The sequence below is a fragment of the Mirounga angustirostris genome, unplaced genomic scaffold (assembly GCF_029215605.1).
Source record: "Mirounga angustirostris isolate CCGP_5_RB_7025 unplaced genomic scaffold, mMirAng1.0.hap1 SCAF_9, whole genome shotgun sequence".
Classification (NCBI taxonomy): Eukaryota; Metazoa; Chordata; class Mammalia; order Carnivora; family Phocidae; genus Mirounga; species Mirounga angustirostris.
In genome coordinates this window covers 78,878,594-78,895,203 of record NW_026991717.1, presented here as the reverse complement: position 1 = coordinate 78,895,203, position 16,610 = coordinate 78,878,594, and the positions used below count along the sequence as shown (strand labels likewise).

The window sequence follows — 16,610 nt, the reverse complement described above, 5'->3', positions numbered from 1 at the left end:
CTGTGCAGTTGACTGTGGTAATTAAAGGGTCATTTGATGCACATTTTTAGTAGCTTTTTAGCTTTAAAGGTGGTAAGAAACCTCTGAAATAGAGCTTGGAAGAAGAGCAGGGGAGTTAGAGGGGCCATTGATTTGAACGACACATTTTAGAAAACTAGTTTTTAAGAAACAACACAGAACACTTGGCATTGTTCATCTACGTTCAACCACACGTTTTGTCACCTTCTTTTAGATTGGTGTTTATTTAAATATTAAGCCATCCTTTCTACTTCTATATAGTCACACAATTCAGGTTGGCTCTTGACCTGTATTTTGCTTAGTCATTAATATTTTTGCATGGTAGTTCATTCAGCTTCATGAAATATAATTGGCTTAGTTTCGAGTGCTAAGGAATCAACGATGGAATAGAACAGAGTCAAGGTTTTTGTGGCGAGCAGATACAAAGCAGTATTTATGTTGGTGCCAGCGATGGAGGCGGCAGGGAATCGCTGGGAGGGCGCCCCTCCAGCCTGGGACCCAAGCCTACACCCAGCGGAGAGGGTTTTGAATATCCCTTTGAGAAAGAGTATCGAAGTCTGGGTGTGCAGACTGCGCTTAGGGTGCATGCAGACATATCAGGGGTAAGCTGGTTGGGACTCGAAGGCCCAGGATGGGACAGGGAGAAGCCCAGTTCCTCAGTACACTGGCCCAGTCAGGAGCCTAGGAATCCCTAGGAACCTGAGCCAGCCAGGACAAAACTAGGGCACCACGAGCAAGGACACATTGATAGGCAGCTAGCGCTGCTCTCCTGCCTCGGGAGGTTTCTTAAGTGCTTTCTGTTAGGCTGCCGGGCTGCAAGCTTGGCTCGATGAAGACTGGGTGATTTGCCACACCTGGCAAACGCTGACTTGGAGCTGCCTGCATATCCAGATCTGACTGGTGCTGACAGTGAGGAATTCTGTCGCGGTGCCGCACAGTATAGTCAAGCGAGGTCATGAGCAAAGTGCTGTCTTATCTGTGGTTCCTTCCCTTCTCCTTCCATATTTTAACTCTGAAATAAAGCTGAAAGGGAATTTCACTAGCTAGTGAAGAGGAAAAAAAAAAGAAGCCAGGTTGGAGGAAAGTCTGTACATATCCATTCATTAATTCAGCCTTTCATTCAACAAATTTTTTTTTGAATGCCTTAGTATGTAATTCCCCAAAGTGAATGAATATTCATTTATCTTTGAAATTCAAATTCTGTTTTACTAATGAACAGCTCAGTGTTTTACCCAGAGGTACAGAGTTAGCAGCGGCAACGTTAATTTGGATCCCAGACCTCTTGCTTTGTGTAATCAGTTCTCCAGGTCCCTGTGAAGTCCTGGCTTGAACCAAAGGTGGGTTTATCTTGGCTATGAATGCGTCTGACTGAGCAAGAAATAGTAATGGGATGCATAATTTATATTGGAGTTGGTGCTAAGCACTTGAGAGGTCAGAATGGGAACCGGCTGCCATAGTTGATATAAACTGCTAATGTCTGTAGAGTATTTTCAATGTGTTCGACTCTGGTGTTGAGGGCGTCTCTTCGATTGTTTTACTTAATGCAGTTTGAGTAGAATTAGGTGCCCTTTGAGCAGTCTTGATCTCTGAGGCCCTACAGACACCACCACACCCTTTCCCCCAGGATTGTGACAAGATTGATCCCCTTTGGGCATTTGCTCGCATACACAGTCTTAAAAAGCAACAAAGAATTCTCACTTGGCTCAGGTCCTTGGGAACTCAGTCTGGAGAATTCAGATTTTCCCTATTATACTTTTGTTTTTTTTTTTTTTTTAGCATTTGACAGGCAAGATGTTTTGTCTTATGTATATAAAAATTAAGTAACTGTACCAGCATCAAATATGTACTTTCAGTTGTAAATGGTACCCAAGCCAACTTTCTGGGTGCAGTAATTCAACATTTTAAAGTTGATTTTGCCCTATTTAATACACACTTATTCCCCTTTTGTGAGTAAAGGCATGCTTTTGCAAAGACCACTTTGGTTTCTAGAGTATTTTTATAGTTTCTAGATTGTGTGTTTTCATTTTGTCTTAAGTAGGTAAGAGAAGTTTTAACAAGAAATAGAGCTGAGCACATTCCTCTTGGTAATGTACAGTATGGTTAACATGCTGATTATAGATTTTGTATTTGACCTAGTTATTTAAAGAATTGTTCTTTTATATCCTATCAAAGTCAAATTATATTCAGTTTAATGTTCTGAACATATCCAGGTATAGGTAGTTTCGGTAATGATGGCCTGTATGCTGTTTTTTGTCCATTTAATAAGCCTTGGATGTTTTTAAAATTGAGATAATTATAATATACGGTTATAGGAAATAATACAGAGACATTCCTATATAGTTTATATGGTTTCTCCCAATGGTAACATTTTGCAAAACTGTGGTATAATATCACGACTAGGGTACTCACATTGACGTAATCCGCCTTTCCCCATTTTACTCAGATATTCCCAGTTTTGTGTGTACTCCTTTGTGTATTTGTCTTTAGTTCTATAAAATAAAAATACAGAAACACGTAATGAATTTGTGTGTCATCCTTGTGTGGGGGTCACGCTAATAATGTCTCTTGTCCAATTTTAGTATATATGCTGCAGAAGTAAGCACAGGCCCACAGGCCTTTTTGTTTTGTTTTGTTTTGTTTTTTTGTTTGTTCTGTTTTTAATGAATCAGGGCTGGCTTCACGGGCCTGTGACCAGAGTGTTCAGTTAAGATTTAATGCTCTGGCTTTGCTGTCTTGAAATCCTTAGTTTTACATGTGAATTTGTGTTTCGTAAGTGAAGTCTGCTGGGATAATGGAGCCCGCCCCTGCCTTCCACAGCTTGCTCCCCCACCCCCTAGGACCCCAAGGACCTGGCTTCTTCCTTCACACTCTGTCCCACAACGGCTGCTGCCTTCAGTACCTGGCAGGGATGGGGTGGGCTCTAGAACAAGAGCCCAGGACATTTCAGGACTGGACACTGATGCAGTTGTCCCCATCCCGGAGTGTCACAACGATGCCTCGGTGGGGTAAACTTCTCACTTATCCCAATTTGGGTGCCTGATGTATCCTTGTGTAGAGATTTTCAGCGCTCCTGGGGATGGCTTGGGGTGGTGTGCCTTGGGGAAGGGAGACTCCTGACTTGACTTCCCCTCCCCCAGTAGGTGCACAGAGCTTTGGTCTGCAGCTGGACGGAGAGGAGACTCAGTACCCAATGGCGGGGGGCAGTTTGTGTGCACCTGAGGGCAAATGCAGGCTGGTACCCCAGGTGTGCACTCACTCTGCAGGTTGTGTTGAGGGATCACAACGCAGACTCGCAAATAAACAATACCATGGCAGGTTGAGAGAGAAACTGCAGAGGAAAGGGAAAATCTTGGTATTTTATAGTACCTTTAATGGAACGTTTCTTCTGCCTTTTGAACATAGGGCCCCGCATTTTCATCTTGCACAGGGCCTGCAAGTTATGTGGCCCATTCTGATAGGCATAGTGTTATCTTCAGCAGTCATTTACTATACACAGTGCCCCCTTGTTTTCACTGCATCATGCTATATTTGCTTCACATTTCAGGGACATAATAAGAAGATATTCAGTGAGACTGTGTGGGGACTAGAGCAGCACAAAACCCATAATGATATAAATATGTGGTGGAAAATTACAATAAAACTCTTGCATCTTCCACTTTAATTTTGCCTCAAGGAAATGGCAAAATGCCCAGCTGGCAATAACCAGTTCTAAAGGAGCTGCCAAAACTGCTAGGTGCTGAAATCTATAGTTTGTTGCTCTTCCCCATTTTGGAGCTTGACTATAGGTTTTGAGGTTGGGGTTTCAAAGCCAGAGCAGGTGCCTGCCACCTGGAAGCATTTTCTTAAGTGCCTTGCTAATATCAACACAATGAGACCTATTGAAGTGTATTTTTAAATAACACTGAAGCTGCTTTACATGTGTATACATGCCTATTGAAATACAATCATAAATAGGCCTGAAATGTTTTCATCTGGAATTCAAAGGGATATGATTTGTGTCTTGGAACAATAAAGGATTCTTGTAAAAAGGAACATGCTGATGGAAAACATTTAGATAAAATTAAAATATTTGAAAAGTTTGTAAATGTAGGTTGAAGTACAGGCAAAATTCGATTGCTTCACCTTAGAACCCTACGCACAGACGTGCCTAGTACCTATCAGGCTGCAGTGCTAGCGAGGGCGAGGGCATGGTGACAAGTAAGTACAGTTGTTGGGACACATTGCAGTCTTGGAGGCCAGGGGGGACCCCTCTTGTTTCATTTGAAAGAATTAGCTTCATTTCTGTACTTGTAAATACACTGACACATCAGATCATTTCTGGATGCCGAAAGGCAGGTCCTTGTCTCCAATTGAGGTTTTTCTTTTCCTTAAAGCTAGTGTTAGAATTTTCCATGAGCATCTCTGTATATATATTGTATTAGGGATCAGTGAACGTCAGAAGTTTCTGAGGTCAGTTTTTGTTTTAATGCTTGTCTGTACAATCTGAACAGTGTCCCAGTGCTCATCTAACCAAACAGCCACTTTGTTTATAGTTCTGCCTGACCTGAGGTATACTCTGCATAATGCGCCGGCTGTTTGCTAGCTCAGACTACATAATTCAGACTGGCTCTAGCAACATGAAGTCCAGGCAGAGAGGGTTCCTTGAAATCTAGGATTAAAAAGAATGCACTTTCAATATTAGTTTCATATCCTATGCCCTCTCCCAACCCTATTTCTAGAGCCCAAAATAAGAGCAACAAACTCAACAAGCAAACAAAAATCACCCCCCTGCCCCGCCCCGATTTAATAGTCTTCTCTTCTCCCTACTCAGTCTTACAGAGTTGCTAATTAGAAGCAAAATATCCAAACAATCTTGTAGGAAGAAGAAAGAGACCCAGCAGGGGACATAGATAATCTGTAAATTAGGTAATTAGTATAAGAATAATCATGACTCTGTTGTCCTTGAGTGCTTTTTCATGTATTTGGTGCAAGTAAACTGTTCAAGTCCTCCTGTGGTCCATGAGATCCACCACTTGACCTGCTTTCCTCTCTTGGGCATTTATTTGCCAAGCAGATCTCTGTCTTCATTCAGGCATCTGAGTCTGAGTGGGTGATGCCTCTGTTTTCACAGTACACTCTTATAAATCTGTTTTTTCTCCAAACCTTACTTTCATTTTCTAATTTTTCCTTTCTCCAGCTTGTTCTCCTTTCCTATCTTGCCCTAACTTGTAGATTTTCCTCTCTCCTCTCCGTTGCATATCCCCCTTCATTGGTCACTTACAAGTCCTTGTATCACCTTGTGGTGATTCGCACTTCCCATCAACACTGAAATGTGCTCATGTTCCAGAGAGTGGAGGCAGGGCTCTGGAGGCATCCTGGAGGGGTTTGCACCCTGGCTCCACCACTCACCAGCCTTGTGACTCTTGGCTTACTTAACTTCCTTTCTTCCTTCTCCACATCCGTGCAATGGGGATGATTATATAGTTTATCCCTCGTAAAGTTGCCGTGAAGATTAAATGAGTTATTCCATATCATATATTTAGAACAACGCCTGGCACGTAGTAGGTGCTTAACAAATGTTAGCCATTATTAGTACTTAGTGTTTGGTTAACGGAGTTATGTGACTCTTGAGTCACCTATTAGAGTCTTATTTTTCTGGCATCACCTATTAATATCCTAGATAACGGGTTCCTTGGAATACGTTTGGAAAATGCTACTCAGGATATGTTTAGTGTTGCCATTTTTCTCAAGTCATTTTCCAAGGAGGGCAGTTTGAGGTGGAGATTCTAGAAGTAGAATCTCTCTTATGGTCAAATCCTTCTTTTGTAAAGCATCTCTCCACTAGTACGCATGGCTTTTGTGTGCCCTTTCTCTCCATGGGACAGTAACATGCGCTGACATCTTGCTACCTCAGGTGTGGTCTGCTGACCAGCAGCATGGACATCACCTGGGCGCTTGTAAAAATGTAGATCTCAGGCCCTACCCTAGACCAGCTGAATCAGAATCTGCATTTTAGCAAGATCCCCAGGTGATTCATAAGTACATTAATGTTTGAGAAACATTAGGTTAATGTTTCTGGGTCTGGAGCACCAAAATTCTGCTCTAGGGAAATAGGAAGACATCAACCTAAATTCTGTTTTACAGTACATAGTATTGATTACTTCTACAAGTATAGCACTTTAAACCCTATGTGATTTCCTGGAAAACCTATATTGGCATTCTCTTGGGTGTAATTGTTATCGATTAATGTCATTATTAAAAGTGTAGCTTAGGTCTACTGGGAGCTTTAGCTCATTGAAAGAAAAAAAAAAACCCTACCTCATTGATTTGAAGCCTTCAGTCAGTCATTCTTACCTTTTCAGAAAACACTTCAGATAAATAGCAATAATCTTAGCAGTGAGATTTGTCTCAAGGGATAATCTTTCCAACAATGACTTGCATTGATTAAGTTCATTGCTTTTTAACTGTTCACTTTGTTGCTGTGGTAACTCTGTTTTAAAAATTAGGATGCATTTTCTTAGCTGGGATTGAGTGTGGGGAGGGTAGCACAAAGAAGCACATTTGGGCTTCTACTACTGGTTAGATACCTGCTGACAGTCTAGTGTTCTTGATGTGTTCTGAATATTGCTTTGTTGAAGCAAGGTTCTGGTAAGGGGAGGCATTGAATATGTTTAAGGGGTGGACAACATACAGAAGGGTCAAGCTGGTATAACGAGTCTTGGTATCTCTACCAGGTACCAAGAAAGGACCTAAAGTGCTAGATTATTAGCTGGACAACTTTGCTTTTTGAACAGTTTAGTTTTATAAACCATGTGTTGTTAGATTGTTACCTTGCCTTTTGCATACCTCTGTCCTTATGGGTGGGTGGAACATTTGGAAAATCTACAGATTGCTGTGGTTGTGGAGAGTGAAGATTCAGCTTGCTAGATGGAATTTTGATTTACGAACCACTAAATGGAGTGTATTAACTCATTCAGCTCCTTCAGCTACCATGTGTTCTTTATAATTGCAACGATAAATATTAATTTAAAATAGAATTTACTTGAGTTTCCATAACATTAACTGCCTCTCCATAAAGAGAGACAGCAGAAATACAAGACTGGTATTATCTGTCTCCCATACTTTGCCTTACAAAAGTAATCTTAACCTGGAGCGCTTGGGTGGCTCAGCTGGTTAAGCGGTCTGACTCTTGATCTCAGCAGGTCTTGATCTCAGGGTTGTGAGTTCAAGCCCTGCATTGGGCTCCATACTGGGTGTGGAGCCTACTTAAAAAAAAAAAAAAAAAAATCTTACTAAAATGTAATTCAAATCATGTCTCTCTGTTACTTAAAATTCCCTGGTGCTTCCCATCACCCCCTGAACAGAGCATGACTCATGAAGACAGCTTCTGACCATTTCCTATGTGTACCTGGAGAAATACTTGGCATTTTCCAGAACACTTTATGATTTCTCAAACCTATGGATTTCTGACCATCCTGGTTCCTCTAACCTGCATGACATTATAGCCCCTCACGTGCTCCCTTCTCTGCCTGGTGTCATAGCTTCAAGACTCAGCCCAACCATATCACCTCTGTGGAACCTTCCCTAACCCCATAGGTTGTTTACCTTGTGTGTGCCTACTTCTGCCGTGACATTTATCATGTTGTATTAGTCAGGGTTTTCCAGAGAAACAAAACCAGTAGAATATTGTTGGGGGTGGGGATGTGTGGGGGCATGTGAAAAAAAGTTGATTTCAGGGAAGTGGCTTATGTGATTGTAGGGGCTGTTAAAGTCTGGAATCCAAAGGGCAGACTGTCAGGATGGAAACTCTCAGGCAGGAAATGGTACTGCAGTCATGAGGCAGAATCTCATCTTCTTCACGGAAACCTTCATTTTGCTCTTAAGGTCTTTTAACTCATTGGACGAGATCTATCCAGATTATTGAGGGTGATCTCTTTACTTCAAGTCAACTGATTGTAGATATTAGTCACATCTACAAAATACCTTTACAGTAACATTAGTGTTTGATTTAAATAACTGGGTATTGCAGCCTAGCTAGGTTGACACATAAAACTATACATCATATGTGGCATACTGCAATTATTTATGTACCTGTATTTCCATCTTAGGACTGTGGGCTCTCTCAGTCATAAACAAACATTACCTTTAAGTAACTCAAACATTATTTTATAGATTGCTTAAATTGTGAAATAAACATACTATTTCTACCATTTATTCATTATTATTTTAAAGATTTATTTATTTTAAGGAGAGAGAGAGTGTGAGCAAGCACACGCAAGTGGGGGGAGGAGCAAAGGGAGAGGGAGAGGGAGAATCTCAAGCAGACTCCCCACTGGTGTGGACTCTGACAAGGGGCTCCACCTCAAGGCCCTGAGATCATGACCCAAGCAGGAATCAAGAGTGGGACACTTAACAAGTTGAGCCACTCCGGCACCCCAGGATTTCTACCACTTAGATGGATTAGTCCTTAGAAACTTGAGTCAGTTTGCCTATGATTTATAATGAAGTTCTCCATTGATACTTTGCTAATAGTTTTAAATGAAAGGAAACAGAGGAAGTAGTATATTATTAGCAATAATTTATACATTATATATTGGTAGAAATTCATTATATGCCTTATTATTAAACTTGCAAAATATGGGTATAACAATGAAAGAAAATGATCTGTGGAAGAATTGGGATTCATCTTGTTTTAAAAATAAGAGATCTGTATCATTTATGTAAAAATATGCTATTTTTATTTTCACTCAGAAAAATCCTTAGTATATATAATACTTAGTAAATATAATACACTTGCTTAATAAGTGTTTGGTGTCAGTTTTTTTTCCATCTTGTGTCACCACTGAAAAGGCAATTCCCTTATTCTGATCCTATCTTTGTAAGTTTTTGAAATACAGCTCAAAAGTCTTTTCTCTCAAAACTTCCAGGATTAAGTAGTATATTTTGATGTTCCTTTTTTCTTAATATTTGTATATGTGTTCACATTTGCCCTTTTTAAAAAACTTACTGTTATGCCATTACATAACTTTCAAACATCAATTTACCCTTGAATCTCTTAATATCACTATTTAACACCTGCACCTGGGTTCATTATTTAAGGTCAAATTCCAATTGTCTAACTCAGCCTCCTTGTCTTTCCTGCTACTCTATATCCACTTTGTTCCTTGGCACATGTGTTTCTCTTAGTGGTGCTTGTTGAAATCCAAATCACTAACCTTGGAGTATGCATCAACCTTTCCAGGTCCCCCACCTTTCCCATCCAATCAGATGTTCGGTGAATTCCAACAGTTGTCTTTTCCTGAGTGTCTCACCTTCGCATCCTCTGTTTTTATTCCAACAACTGTCTTTCCAGCTTGGGTTGTTATAACCCCCCCGTGTAGATTCTTGCAGTAAACTTAATGGACCAGTCACTCCCTCCTCAAAGATATCTCCTGTGCTCTCAACAAGTTAATTATGCTAATATAGTTACTATTTTGATATTCACCAGCTCAAAAAAAGAAATCAAGACTTGGTGGCTTCCCATTGCCAGTAAAATAAAAACAAAATGTTTTCCAATCTGGTCATTTACAGTACTCCAAATGGCCAGTTTACCTTTACAGTTTTCTTATTCAATCTTCCTATGTATGGAGACATCAAAATTGGACTGTTTTTTTTTTTTTTTTAAAGATTTTATTTTTTAGAGAGCGAGTGAGAGAGAAACAGCATGAGAGGGGAGAGGGTCAGAGGGAGAAGCAGGCTCCCCGCTGAGCAGGGAGCCCGATGTGGGACTCGATCCCAGGACCCTGGGATCATGACCTGAGCCAAAGGCAGATGCTTAACCATCTGAGCCACCCAGGCGCCCCAAAATTGGACTGTTTTAATCAATATGTACATTGTGTTTCCCCGTCTTTGAACCTTAGCTGTGCTTTTCTCTCCACCCGGAATGGCCGACTCACAATTTCTGCCCATTAAAATTCTTCCTATCTTCTTTCTTTTTGCTGAAGCTGCTGGGTCCTTTTCAGCCTTCAGTGTACAGATATGGCTTAAAGACCAGCACTGGGGAGGAGTACAGAGAGGACAGTCATGCATGGCCTGTCACATGACTGATTCATTGAGGTGCAGTTTTTGGTTCTCAAATTTTAAGCTCCAAAAATTTTATTTTTTCCTTCCAGCCAGAGGTGCTATAGTTCCTAGAAGACAAACCCTGCTAGTAAAACTTACAAAAAAATTTTGTGATCTAGAATGGCTGTTTACCAATTCACGGTGAATGATGTGCTTATTTAATGATGGAGAGGGTATTGCCTTCTCCATAGCAAGACACCTGCAAATCAGTAACTGGAAAGTTGCTGAATCAGCCCAGAGTTGAAACCTGAGGAACTGGTTGGTCTTGAAGGATATTCCATCTAGGTTGTGTGAAAACCTTGTTGCCTTATTGGGTCACATGATAAGGTTCTTTTCCTTGGATACTTTGATATAAACAATAATGGATCTTCAGGTTCTGATCCCTTATCCGTCATCCCAACTGACTGAATTACAGTTCTCCTTTACATGTTCCATTCCAATAGTGTCATTCGGAAGATGCTGCTTTGTGACCTTGTTTTAAATTTAGCAACACTCTGTCCTTATCAATTAATTTGTAAGGTGATCCATGTCTACACAACCACATTTAGATCTACCTACAGTGGTGTCTTTGGATGGCAGATCTCATATGTCATGTGTTTGGTTTTGACCCTTCCTGGTTTCAGAATGTGCCTTTCGTTTGAACTTACACCAGAATTCTTAAATTGCTTTATGCATTAGATGCAGTCACTTCTGTATCTCTTTCTTAATATGTTTGTATTATGGTTATTTGCATACTGGCCTTATTTACTACATGTCAGGTCTATATTGCTTGAGAACAGGGACTATTTTTTAAATTTTCATTTGTTTTTTCTGTAGTCTCAAATATGATGACTTTGTTCTTTCCAAAAGTGAACTCTGACATTCATTCCTTCATTTACTTATTTATTTTCCCCCTTCCTTCCTTCATTCCTTCCTCCCTCCCTCTCCTCTCTCCCCTTTTTCCCTCTCCTCCTTCTTTCCTTTGTTCCTTCCACACACATTTATAAAACACCTACTACCTGCCAAGAATATATCAATGTCTGCTAATCGGTTATAAAACCCACAGACACTAATAGTATGGTACTACCACTCGTTGACTGCCCTAAGTTCTTCACCAGATCCAAATAATACCACCAAATGGTATGTATGAATACACTGCCTCCCCATTTTGCAAATAAATGGACTGAGATTCAGAGAAAAAAAATTACTTTCTTAAAACCACACAGTTTGTGAAATAGCTGGGATTTAAGCTCAGGATTGTTGCCTCAGTTTATTCTTTTTTCCTATTTTTTATTGGTGTTCATTGGAGGCACCTTTATGGTTTAAGGTACTGTGTGCATTAGTTGTATGTGCCAACGTGGCTAGGCTGTTATGTCCATTTATTGGTTCAGCACTGATCTGAGTATTGTTGTGAAGGTTTTTTGTGGTTTTATTTTGTAGTAGTTACATCCATAACCAATTGATTTAAATAATAATGTGGGTGGGCCTTATCCAATCAGTTGAAGGCCTAAAGAACAAAAACTGAGAAGAAATGTTGTCAAGAATACAGCATTAGGGTGCTTGGTTGCCTCAGTTGTAGAGCATCTGACTCTTGATCTTGGGGTTGTGAGTTCAAGCCACATGTTGGGTATAGAGATTACTTAAAAATAAAATCTTTTAAAAAAATAAAAAAGAATGCAGCATCAATTCCTGCCTGAGTTTCCAGCTTGCCTGTTGGCCCTGTAATTTTGGACTTGCCAGCTTCCACATGCATGTGAGTCAATTCTGTATTATATATTCTGTATATATATATATACACATATATATGTATGTGTATATATATATGTGTACACACACACACACACACACACATATACACACTATTGGTTGTGTTTCTCCGGAGATAGAGATTGATTGGCTAACTAATACAGCTTCTGACAATTAAATTGACAGAAGTATTATACAAAAAAGTGTTTATTGCATTATCTTAAATTTCCAAATTAAAACAATGTTTTAAATTTAAAATCTATATGGCATACAGTAATGTTTTAAAAATAGGTACAGTTGCCGGGTGCCTGGGTGGCTCAGTTGGTTAAGCGACTGCCTTCAGCTCAGGTCATGATCCTGGAGTCCCGGGATCGAGTCCCGCATCGGGCTCCCTGCTCGGCGGGGAGTCTGCTTCTCCCTCTGACCCTCCCCCCTCTCCTGCTCGCTCTCTTCATTCTCTCTCTCAAATAAATAAATAAAATCTTTAAAAAATAAATAAATAAATAAATAAAAATAGGTACAGTTGTTAACATGGTCTTAGGTAGGGAGCAAGTGTGGAAAAGGAAGGAGAGGAATGAGGGATTGGATCGTTTTCCTAAAGTGACTGAAACAGAGAGTTGAAACAACCTGAAAATACTCATTCATGTGATATCTGCAGGGAAAGATTTATACATTTGGCAAAGACTTTCTTTCAAGAAAATCCACCAATGACAACAGCAAAGACAAACCTGTTTTTTTCTTTTCTATTTGAAGTTGGCATTTGTCTACACATAGAGTTAATAGTGTTCACACTTTTACGTTTGGGTTTTACAAGGTACAGCAAATCACGTATTCTCTTGAGACATGGTTTTCCCAAATAAGACATTGAAAAGGAAAAAGAGCAGTGATTTTAGGATTGCAGTAGAAAAGTAATTTCATTGTTAGACTCAAAGTCATATGGTCAGTCCACAGATGTTTTCTGTTTCTTTGTTTGCTATAAATCAAAGATAACACTAATAAACCCCAAAGTCCAAAATACAGACTTTAATTAAATAAAAATTGGACCAAATCTAGGAACAGAGTTTTAAACTAATGTGAATACTCTGCTTTATTCCCCCTGCCGCCTCCCCTTGGGATGGTATAGCACAGTGAAATTGATTGGAAATACACAGTTAGTGGTAGTAATGTTCTACAAAGTCACTTCAAACACTGAATTAGCAAATATTGAACCATCTATTGTTGCTAGGGGAAATACAGTGTTGATTCCTGCAAGCCTCTGGTTATATTTTTGTTTACTGATCGACACATGTATCTGCTTACGTGTGTTTCTGTTTAAAGACACCTTGTTTAATATATTCATGGCCAACACTACTATAACTCATGCCAGATCTAACCCACATATTTTCTACATAAGGCTCATCACAGCCTTCTTCCTTTCGGAACACTAGACAGCACTTCAGTATCATGCTTGGGGGCCATTTTAAATAACGAAATCACCAGTGAGAAGCACAAAATAAAAGGTGGCACTTACTAGACTGAGAAAAGTACACTTGTTTACAGTATGAGAGCTGAAACAAGAATGCAGAGTGTCAGCTGGGGATGTGCATGTTGGGCAACTCAGAAATTTTGCCACTCTGTGAATGACCCAGAAATGTCTGAGAATGACCCTGAAAGCACCATGAATATTGATTTTGGGGTTACAAATACATATTAGCCGGTAGGCGAATTCACAGATACAGAATCTGCAAATAATGCAGATCTACTTTAAACAGCTTGGATCTTTCTGGAAGATACATATATTTGTGAATAAACAGCCTCCTGCAAAGCCACTCTGTGAGAGAGTGCAGTGCTGTCCAAGTTGTTGGGCTACCAAACATTTTATGTTCATTTGCAAGATTCTTTAATAAACATTTTTAATCTTTGCTACTGCAGTATTTTAGGAAGAGAAAAGAAGTTCTATAAATAAACAGATCTCCAAATATGGCAATAGGCTTTCCTTAGGAAACTCTGAGCAATTTCAGGTGTTTGTTTTGAACCACTAGCATGTGTAATAAAATCAACACAAATAAACAAGAAATCAAAATCCGAGCAAAGTAGTTTGTCATCTTTTCCAAAATATTAGTGGAGAAGCAGTTTGTTTTCTTTCACCAAGATTTATGAAGTCAATTCATTAACATGTCACGTGTTTAACCATGTTAAAACGATTACTTGTTTAATTGAGGTTTTCACCTTTTGATGATTTTTATCATATTGAAATTTGCCAAGAAATTAGCAAGTCTACAACTTTGATTCTTGCAAACTGTTTATGTACTTTTAGGTTGATGCCAATCCTTCAGTTCTTTACTTGTGAAGCACTTATGTGCAAATTTCTGTGCTTAAAAGTCATGAATTAGCAACCCAGGGCTTTTCTTGCCTTAACCAGCTGCCACATCATGGAGGTACCCCCACCCAAGAAAGAGGAGTGAAAGGAGATGCCATTTTATAGGTACTGAAGCAAAATTAGAACTCAAGGGCAGAGGCAATAGATCAGCTCAACTACTGGTACCAAAAAAAAAAAAAGAACAAAAGAAAAAAATGAAAAAGAATCAGAGATGTGGAAGATGATTTGAATATTTTATTGTCAGTGTTTCCACCACTAGACCATTGTACCCTGAAAAAAAAAAGAAAGGGTAGGTTGTTATTTCTTTATTTTGAAAAGATATTGCAAGCCACTTTTCTTAGCCATATCATAAATTAGAATGGGAGAAAATAGATTTATATTATAGCAAGTAGAATTTAGTTTTTACTAGTGGAAGGAGACCCTATCAGAGGACTTTGGTTATGAATATTTATGACCTGAAATACATATAAGAAGTAAATTAGAGAAATTAGCATTGGCAATAATCATATTCATATAGTGACACTCTGACTTGGAGAGAATTATATTAGGTAGTCAGAAAACTTAAGCCTATTGCTGCTTGAAATTATGTATATGTGGATCCTTAATGTTCTGGGCTTGAATTTGAAAGACTCACTCATCAAGATTTTTAGACACATTATATTTGCTTTTGCAAATTAGAAGCTCCAACCACAGATGCAAGTGTACATTGCCATGTGTGGAATTAATGCTTCAGACAGCTTATGAATATGTATGTGTATTTTGGTGGCGCTTCTGCTACATAAGTCTGAAAAGCAGTGGGAAGTGGGTGTAACTGCGTGGAACTGCATATTGCTGTCAGGAAAGTGCAGTTCTCAAAGAAAAAAAATTATAGGGGCAAATTTTCATTTCAGACGTGTCTTCGGAGACAAAATTTTCCAAGAGAGAAAAGCTGATATTTGTCCATTTTAATTAAATTAAAATTTCTGTTGGCATTTTCATAACATAACAGCTTGGAAATGTTCTGAGGACAATGCTGTGTATTTAAGTGTGCATACATCTTCATGATGGTTTCTGGAATGCCTTAAGTTTTAATACGAGGTGAGATTTGGATGATATTTAGTTCTGTAGTTACAGTTGATCCTGGTTAAATGGCTCTATTACTGGTATGAATTGGTTGAGTTCAGCTTAAATTTTAGTGTAAGGTTTAGTTTCTATACGTCCCCTGGATTTTGATATTAACCAGTGATTACCTCAAAACTGTGTTCGTTTCAGCAAAGAAATGCAAAGTAAATGGTAGTGCAGTTGCAATCGCTTCCGTTTTATGGTTTCCAGGCCTCGGTGGTGTGGTCTCTCCAGTAGTGGACATGGCTTGAGATTCCTGGGCTCAGTGGGACAAAGGGTCTTCACCATTTACGTGTGGCCCCATGGGTAGTTTGAATTAATTACCCATTATGGTTCTTGCAAAGTGGCCTCTTCCATAAAAGTTTTAGGTGTTCTGAGAAACCTTGTCACTTAATATGACTGAAGTAGGATTAGATTATATTTACATACTTTATATGTTCTAACAGTGCAATTCCGATAATTTCAGACATTTAAACCATTCCTTTCAGAGCACATTTTGAACATTAAATTGAACTGGTGCTGGTAACATCACCACTCCAGCTTTATTTTATTGAGTTAAACTTAGTACATTTGACCAATGAATAAATACCAAAGAAATTTTAATTCATCACTTACCTAAAATTTATTTACAAGTCATACTTATAGCCTTCCTAAAAGACCACCTGGTACAGCTTTGCTTTTTTACGTGTTCTGGGAATAGTGATCATCAGGGGATTACCCAGTATCATTTATGAAAGGGAGAAGAACAATTGACTGCTGCTTTTTATATGTAGTTAGAATCCCTGTACACTTTAATTACTTTGAAAATAGGACTGTCCTAATTGAGGATCAAGTTTTCTAGACAAAAATATTTCCTACCATTTAGCTCAGGCCATCATTTCTCAGTGGATTTTCCTCATTAGAGCTTTTGATTGGATTAGGGGAATGTGTTGTTTAGGAACTTTAGAAAGAATTAATTGTTACAAATTTTCACTTGTCTTTAAAACAACCAGAAAAAGCCCCTCTTGCCTCTTCACCTCTCTTGTTTCTCTAGCCATTCTTTGTTGCCCTTGGCATTGAAATTCAACAAGTCTGTACTTGTCTCTACTTCTCCTATAGGTATCTCTTAAACATACTTTAATTAATTTAACACTGTTGTCCCCACCACTCCTCCAGCAATCTGATTAGGTTCAACAGTGACCTCCAAGTTCCTATATCTATTCGTCATTGTTTGGTCTTCATCTTACCTGACTTACCCCAGAGCAGCAGAGACAGATGCCCATAACTCACTTGTTCCTAACTTCTCTTTCTTTAGACCTTTCCACGTCAGAGTACCCTAGTGATCAGT

The 16,610-nt window shown here is 39.1% G+C and overlaps 1 protein-coding gene and 1 non-coding gene across 4 annotated transcripts in view; one reads left to right on the top strand and one right to left on the bottom strand.

Annotated features, from left to right (window-relative positions):
• Positions 1-16,610, top strand: part of PRKD1 (protein kinase D1) — a 317,603-nt gene that overhangs the window by 94,471 nt on the left and 206,522 nt on the right. The window lies entirely within an intron of this gene.
• On the bottom strand, positions 2,518-2,621 carry LOC123862602 (U6 spliceosomal RNA). Its single transcript, XR_006795298.1, has one exon. It is a non-coding gene; the product is annotated as a U6 spliceosomal RNA (small nuclear RNA).